Source organism: Schistocerca nitens, chromosome 9, assembly GCF_023898315.1.
Source record: "Schistocerca nitens isolate TAMUIC-IGC-003100 chromosome 9, iqSchNite1.1, whole genome shotgun sequence".
Classification (NCBI taxonomy): Eukaryota; Metazoa; Arthropoda; class Insecta; order Orthoptera; family Acrididae; genus Schistocerca; species Schistocerca nitens.
This window is the reverse complement of record NC_064622.1, coordinates 81,344,185-81,352,665: the sequence shown is the minus strand read 5'-3', so window position 1 is coordinate 81,352,665 and position 8,481 is coordinate 81,344,185. Positions and strand designations below refer to the sequence as shown.

Sequence of the window (8,481 nt, the reverse complement as noted above, 5' to 3'; positions counted from 1 at the left end):
AAATATTTAGTTTCTCTCACTTTCATTTACATTTCTTACAGAGTTTTGTTTTCATTTCAAACATCGTTTCGTAACGAGCCAGAACTAAACCGCCTGCGTACATTACGTCACTTTTCTCAGTATGTTTACGTTAGTAATGTGCTTCGAGGTTCTTTATTCTCTTTGAAAAAGGGAAGCTACAGCTTTCCTCATCTTCTGTAAAAATAATTATTGAAAATGTTAAATATTTTACAATGTTTTTCAGAATTGCTGAAAATTTTCTATTTGCTACAAAACACAACAAAAATTTTTGAAACGTATAAAGCAATGGTACAGACAGTGTTCACTGAAAGCGCGTCATGTCCTAGAATTACATCGCAGGCAGATGGAGGGCGTCGTATTGCAGCTGACCCCTTCTCCAACAGCATGGTGAGCTCGTGGACAATACCTGCGCGGAAAACAAAGTGTGATCTCCAACAAAACTAATCAAAAAGACGTCCTGTTTACTTGTTTCTAAGTAATACGTTATTACATACGTTTAACAAAAATGATATTTGTACTTGTTGATGGCTAAATGAAATAATTGTTGAAGCCTAAATAGTGCTATTGTTGAGAGGTAGGCAGTGTACTCAAGCTGAAGGAAAACAAAAGCGCCAAACAAATCATCGTTGCACTTACTTTTACCTGGAGCCATTCCAATATTGTAACTGTTAATTGTACGAGGAGCGTTCAATAAGTAATGCAAAACTTTTTTCCTGAAAGCAAGTTGGCGTTATTCAGGATTCCAATACCCCATATTATTCCCCACTCTTGGCTACAAAACGCTATTTTTCAACGCAGTCTACGTTCAATGCAGCGGCCTTACTCCAACCTACTGGGAGGGCCCGTATACCCGCATGGTAGCACTCTACTGGTCGATGTCAGAGCCAATCTTTACCTGCGTCAACAACCTCCCGATCATCCACCTACTGATTCCCGCGGAGTGCATCCTTCATTGGGTCAGACTGGAGGAACCCAGCGAGCACACACCGTTGAGTACCCTAACTGGTGGACGACTTTGTCAGCATTACCAGCAAAAACGTCCAGTTGAGCAGCGAGGTTTTTGATTGTGGACCGTCGATCTCCTTGAATGGGAGTGTCCACACTTTCCAACATTGCAGGAGCCACAGCTGTGGGCTACCAGCCGGAACTCGTGAGAGCGGACAGGTTTGTGCGAACTTGTTGCGATGATGAGAGACTCCTCGCCCAACGACTCACCGTGGTTTTGTTTGCTGCCAGGTCTCAGTAAACTTTCTGCAAACGCGTATGCATATATGCGATGATCTGGTTTTCAGCAGAAAGAAACTCAATGGCAGCTCTCTACTTGGAATGCATCTCTTTTACAGATCCCATTTTGTAGGGTATGTATGGTGCCACTACCTACTGGAACAAATTCTGCAGGTTTTCAGTCGAAATTGGCAGAGAAAAAAATATGTGTTTCATTACTAATTGAATGCCCCTCGTAGTGTATTATATGACTTATCTCAAATTCAGTCATAGATGTAACTGACAGCAGAGAGCTACAACTATTGTGGTAGCTGCTTGCCGTTGCATTAGATTAGGTGGTTTATTTATGTAGACTGTCTCCTTCACATGTCCACATAAGAAATAATCAGAGGCATTCTTTTTTTGGGGTGTGTGGCGGCTACATTGAACCGCCCTGAAAACCTTCTTCATATCGATGGGACATCATACGGTGCCCAGAATGCTAGTGCAGGACATCCAGAAAAACATTTGCTGTATGAGGAAGATCTCCATTTTGTATGAACCATAGTGTCTCCGTCGGTAACCTTGTTGGTAAAACAGCGGAACAAAATTGTTCTGCAACATATAAATGTAGCACGCATTGTTAATTGAATTTAGAATTATATATTAATACTTCAGTTGATGACGGGCGTTGATATATATCAACATGGACAGGTGAAAATGTGTGCACCGACCGGGACTCGAACCCGGGATCTCCTGCTTACATGGCAAATGCTCTGTCCATCTGAGCCTCCGAGGGCACAGAGGAGAGTGCGACTGCAGGGACTATCTCACGGACTCTTCCCGCGAGATCCACATTCTCACCAAATATGTCCACACATTACATTCGTAGTGTCCCTACCCAACATACTCATAACTCGTGGAAGACGTTCTTACCAATTCCCGTAAGAGTTCGGGTAATATGTGTGCATCCGCACAGAAGAGGAAGGTCATGGGCGATATTGCCAGAACTATATACTTATGTGGATATGGTGTGTGTTCTTTCGTACATGTCCTTGTTAAGCTTTAAGGTGTGACTGGGCAGTGTTTGAGAGAATTCGTAATTCACTGTAGAGACGAGCGGAATACTTCATCCATAAGCGATAATGAATCGTGGAACATGGGACAACTTTGAGACGTATTAGGTGGGAACTTAATCTACAAGTTCACTTTTAAGATGAAGAATACAACTAGGACATACCGCGTAGTGAAACTAGTGGCATCTCGTAACCACATGTTCGCTTATATATCGCAAATGGTTCGCTTGCTACTACGTTTAACTGTGATTTTAGCCTCTATTATAGGGTACTTTCAGCAGCGTCAGTTTTCTCTATCATTTATGATTCAGTCTGTGTGTATGGTTGGGGAAGGTACAGTAAAAAATACAAGCCAACAGCGACGGATACCGAAACGTAATAGAACATAGTGTGAAAAGAGAGGGAGTGGGTGGGCGGCTAGCGGTTTAAAGAAGTAAGTGTGAGGACAGTACTGACCTGGATTTTAATTTCCACCGCAGCCCTTGAGCGTACAGGCCGCCGATATGCCGTCGTCTCCACATCGGCACACGTTACAGTCGTCCATGTACGTAGTTCCCGGTACGCAGTACTTGTCTGCAACACAGAGAGTGTGCCAGCAGAATATTTTCTGAGCAACGTGTCTTCAACATCTAAGTCACCAGAAAGCAGAGAGCGTCATTACATTGTAACATTAGCTTAGCGGCCGCTGCTTCGCTCGCGGTGACAGTATGGTCCCTTTAATCGAATTTTATTGTTGTTCACGAACTGCGACATCTTTCAAACTTTGCACTTTAATTACGACCATAGAAGCACGGTATTTTACAAATTTTCTTCCAACCAAAAGGCGATGCTAGCAGCTATAGTATGACACCTTTGTTAATCGTGCCTTTTGATTTCTTTCGGTGATGTTTCCTTAATAACTGTCATCCCTACACACATATTTATCTAGAATTCAGATACAGATTTTCTTAGATTTAGCTGTAAAACTGTTTTAGCATAACTAAATAGTTTCATAAACTTTGTGATCCAGTATTTCATCCCCTTAGGGGTTGAATTAAAAAAAAAAAAAAAAAAAAAAAAAACACTGGAAAAAGTATTTTTTTATTTCTGATTGAGAAGTGAAATACAAATTTTGAGAGATTTAGTTTAAAAAACTATTTCATAATGAAATATTTCCATAAAAATGTTGAATTTTCAAAAAGACCGAAACCCTTATGTTTTCATATCCAACCGAGAAGTGAAATGCGAATTTTCATAGATGTAGCCTTGACAGTACTTTATTAGTACTTAAATAATAATTTAATGAAAAATGTTTCACCCACTACTTTACCCACTCAGTGCTTGAATTAACAAAAATTATGAAACATTTATCTTTATTTCTGATGGAGTACACAAATACTTATTTTTGTAGTTCTCGCTTCAAAATAGAATTAATAGTGATCTATTAAAAAAAAACATTTCATCCCCTATATCACACCCTTAGGGATGGAATTTCGAAACAATCCATCTTAAATGATGTCTGTAGCACAAGACCAAACCCTCTCAAAATTTTATGTGTCTATCCTTCGGCGTTCGGGCTTAGTAATCGCAGAGCACTGGAGTGCTGCGGAACGTGCGACCACTGTGCGGCCGGTTTTCAAGCAGGGTGACAGCGTGACTGCTGTGCGAAGGATCTTTAGACAGATAGGGCGTCATGGACGTCTCGCAGACTCCGCAAGCGTAATTTTGAAGAAGCTGGTTCAGTATTGAAGAAGAAGCTTCCAGGTGGCGTTCGAACGTTGCATACTCCAGAGAACATCGAAATCAGAGATTTAACAATGAAGCGTACAAAGAATTCTGCAAGAATTAAGGTTCCATTTCTATAAATCACAGATTGTGCAGCAGTTAAACCCACGAGACCCTGTGTCGCGTAGGAAGATTAGCGAAAGGGTGTTGGCTAAAATCAACGAGGACCCCAGATTCCTCAACAACATAAGAATTCCAGACAAAGACCACTTTTCACCTTGATAGATATGGTGACAACAGAATTTTCGTCACTGGGCACAGGGAAATCTTCGCGAGATTCACGAGTGTCCATAACGTAGCGCCAAGGTTACAGTACTCGAATTGTGAGGTGTGTCAGTTTTTGGTATCACTGACCTTCAATTTTTTGAAATTGTAACAACAATAACATGCTTTCCGTATGTTAATGTGCTTGAAACATTCTTTACAACGAGACTACACGATCTTAACATAGAAAACGTATGGTTTTAGCAGGACGGAGCCGCGTCACTTTCGGCTTGACAATAGAAGGAAGCCGTTCGCCAAATTTGGAACGCGCGTCATTTCACGTAGCGGTGACATTCCACGCCCTACGATATCCCCTGATCTCAGTGTGAGCGATTTCTTTCAGTGCGACATCTTAGAAGCAACGTGTACCGCACACGTCCTGCAACTATTCTTGAACTGAGACCGAAGATTGAAGACGAAATCACTGTCATTCCCTGAGACACGCTGCACAGTGCAGAGTTTCCAGAACGAGCTATTAGAATGTGAAACGCAAAAGGGAATATTGAGAAGCACCTTTCACTATCGCAGACCAGTATATGGATCAACATTCTTTCTTGCCAACAGTATCCTGTCAACGTCATCCTTAAGCAGTAAAGAGACGCTTGGTGACATTTTGTAGTGAAAACGTAGTTGGCACACATTCACTTTCCTCAATAAAAAATGTTTTTCTTGTATTTATTCGTGCAAATTACATTACTTTCAGTTACTCGTTTCCGTGCACCATGTATGTATATTTATTTCGCACTTAATTTGCAAAATATTTAAATTAATCACGTGAAGTGCAATGCGCGGACTCACTCAATGATTCACTCACACTGGCGGACACACACACTCACACACACACACACACACACACACAAACAAACCATTTTTCTGTTCCGTATTTCCGATACGGAACTTAAGCTGTGAAACAATTCCAATTAAATTTTTAAACTGGTTTTATTGTATATGAGTATATTTAAGTTGTAATCTAGCTTCTTCATTTGTATGGCCATAGCGTCTATATTTGTTTTGTAATTATTAAAGTTATTTAAACTGCCAGACGGGATTAAACACTTTTAATTTTTTGGCTGTATAATCAATTTCTTTGTGTACCAACTTCAAGTGGTGATTTCAATAGCAGAAGCCATTTATATTCCCAGTTTTTAATTGATGCACTCTAGTTTTATTTTGAACTTGTCAGGCATGTACTTTGGAATGAAATAAGTGTGTCGTACTAATAAACATAGTGGGTTAAGCGGGTATCTATATGACTTTTCTGAATGTGTATTCATAATGCACGCAACTAGACGACGGTTACTTTACTTTTATGTGTAGAAATGATGCAGCATAACATTCCATATGATATTAATGAAGCACACACGGTAAATGTATTTTCTGATATTTTCATTGCCAAAATCATAAATACAGAGCAAAGGTTTCTGAACTTCAACATGTAGAAGTCCTATAATACACCTGTTTCATCCGTCTACACCACTAGAATTTCAGAGCGTCCTGTTTTACGTTTTTCCTTTCCCTCAAGATACTGTACAGAACAGTACGTTTTTTCTTTAGCTAAGCAATGTTTTATTTGCAGAAGATATAGTTTTTTTTTTTTCACACATGACTCTCCTGGATAGCAGCGCCGCTTCCGGGATTAGGGAAGGCACGCAGGCCCAGGATGCGATCCGCCTGGCGGATTAATGACGAGGGGTGGAGTGCCAGACAACCTTGATGTGGTTTTTAGGCGATTTCCCCACATCTGACTAGGTGAACCCAATGTCTGGCCTCAGTTACACGATTCGTAAACGTGTAAGGAACGTTAGCACACTTTCAATCGGTTAGCATTAGACACAGGCAATTGCGATACACAAATTCTGTCTCAAGGGTGGCGTGTTGGTTACAGGAAGGACAAGCGGCAACCTTACAGCTCTAATATTGCCAACCGCCAACGTAATGTTAATTAAACATGACAAATCGTAACGACAGGAGATAATGGAAAAGAAGATTGCAGATTTGTGGCTACGCGCCTCTGCGACAGCAACCAGACGTGCACTCCCGTCCTGCAGGTAGTGAAGCATCAGGCGTCAGCCTCTACCGCCAGCCTGCATGCTCGCAAACCCAACCCTGACCACCCCTCGACTTACGTGTTAACACAGAAAAGGCTGATTTGTTGTCCACAGAATCTTCGGCAGTTGCCACAACAGGCTTCAGCTTGCTGACAACAGTTCGTGCATCCAGAACCGCGGTGCTGCCATCCTGGACACCATTTCACCTCTGTGTGTCATGAGCCTAGAGGCAGATCACGCGATATTCATACACAGCGACCTTATTTATATCGGCACACAACGAAGGAACAGCAGTTCACGTTGAGCTCTCCACGGACGAGTTCCCTGGGCTCTACACTGGCTGCTGCTGATAATTCATCTTTCAGAGTCTCTCCTTGAACCTTGAGTAGCCTACCCTCCAACTCCAGCCATTCTATCGACACTGGACCTTCGCCTTTGATGCTACATTGAGCTGCTAGCAGCCATCGCCGTGCTACACTGGAACGTGGCCTCTACTTTAGCAGACACCCAGGATTTCGGTTTAATGGTGTGTTGTAGTGTTGGTGCTACCAGCGGCAATTATTGCACCATGTGAGACATTAATTATAACCCTAGAAATACTGACTCATCTTTCCTGACTGCAGGCCCACCGAACTTACCGTTTATCACCCTTTTAAAGGCAGAGACTTGACTGATAACTATCTCTTGTGTAATTAAGCTCCAGAAAAAGAGGATGAGAAGCATTTATGTTATTAACACACTACCTTGGGCATCCGTATTTCTGTTGTTGTTGTTGTGGTCTTCAGTCCTGAGACTGGTTTGATGCAGCTCTCCATGCTACTCTATCCTGTGCAAGCTTCTTCATCTCCCAGTACCTACTGCAACCTACATCCTTCTGAATCTGCTTAGTGTATGCATCTCTTGGTCTCCCTCTACGATTTTTACCCTCCACGGTGCCCTCCAATGCTAAATTTGTGATCCCTTGATGCCTCAAAGCATGTCCTACCAACCGATCCCTTCTTCTAGTCAAGTTGTGCCACAAACTTCTCTTCTCCCCAATCCTATTCAATACCTCCTCATTAGTTACATGATCTACCCACCTTATCTTCAGCATTCTTCTGTAGCACCACATTTCGAAAGCTTCTATTCTCTTCTTGTCCAAAGTAGTTATCGTCCATGTTTCACTTCCATACATGGCTACACTCCATACAAATACTTTCAGAAACGACTTCCTGACACTTAAATCTATACTCGATGTTAACAAATTTCTCTTCTTCAGAAACGCTTTCCTTGCCATTGCCAGTCTACAATTTATATCCTCTCTACTTCGACCATCATCAGTTATTTTACTCCCTAAATAGCAAAACTCCTTTACTGTTTTAAGTGCCTCATTTCCTAATCTAATTCCCTCAGCATCACCCGACTTAATTCGACTACATTCCATTATCCTCGTTTTGCTTTTGTTGATGTTCATCTTATATCCTCCTTTCAAGACACTGTCCATTCCCTTCAACTGCTCTCCCAAGTCCTTTGCTGTCTCTCACAGAATTACAATGTCATCGGCGAACCTCAAAGTTTTTACTTCTTGTCCATGAATTTTAATACCTACTCCGAATTTTTCTTTTGTTTCCTTTACTGCTTGCTCAATATACAGATTGAATAACATCGGGGAGAGGCTACAACCCTGTCTCACTCCTTTCCCAACCACTGCTTCCCTTTCATGCCCCTCGACTCTTATAACTGCCACCTGGTTTCTGTACAAATTGTAAATAGCCTTTCGCTCCCTGTATTTTACCCCTGCCACCTTCAGAATTTGAAAGAGAGTATTCCAGTTAACATTGTCAAAAGCTTTCTCTAAGTCTACAAATGCTAGAAACGTAGGTTTGCCTTTTCTTAATCTTTCTTCTAAGATAAGTCGTAAGGTCAGTATTGCCTCACGTGTTCCAACATTTCTACGGAATCCAAACTGATCTTCCCCGAGGTCGGCTTCTACCAGTTTTTCCATTCGTCTGTAAAGAATTCGCGTTAGTATTTTGCAGCTGTGACTTATTAAACTGATAGTTCGGTAATTTTCACATCTGTCAACACCTACTTTCTTTGGGATTGGAATTATTATATTCTTCTTG

The 8,481-nt window shown here is 41.5% G+C and overlaps 1 long non-coding RNA gene across 1 annotated transcript in view; it reads right to left on the bottom strand.

The window, feature by feature from the left end:
* Positions 1-302: 302 nt before the first annotated feature.
* Positions 303-8,481, bottom strand: part of LOC126203926 (uncharacterized) — a 35,378-nt gene continuing 27,199 nt past the window's right edge. The window contains exons 2-3 of the long non-coding RNA XR_007540418.1: positions 2,757-2,873; positions 303-427 (exon numbers count right to left, since the gene is read on the bottom strand). This is a non-coding gene — a long non-coding RNA (uncharacterized LOC126203926). The remainder of the gene's footprint in view (positions 428-2,756; positions 2,874-8,481) is intronic.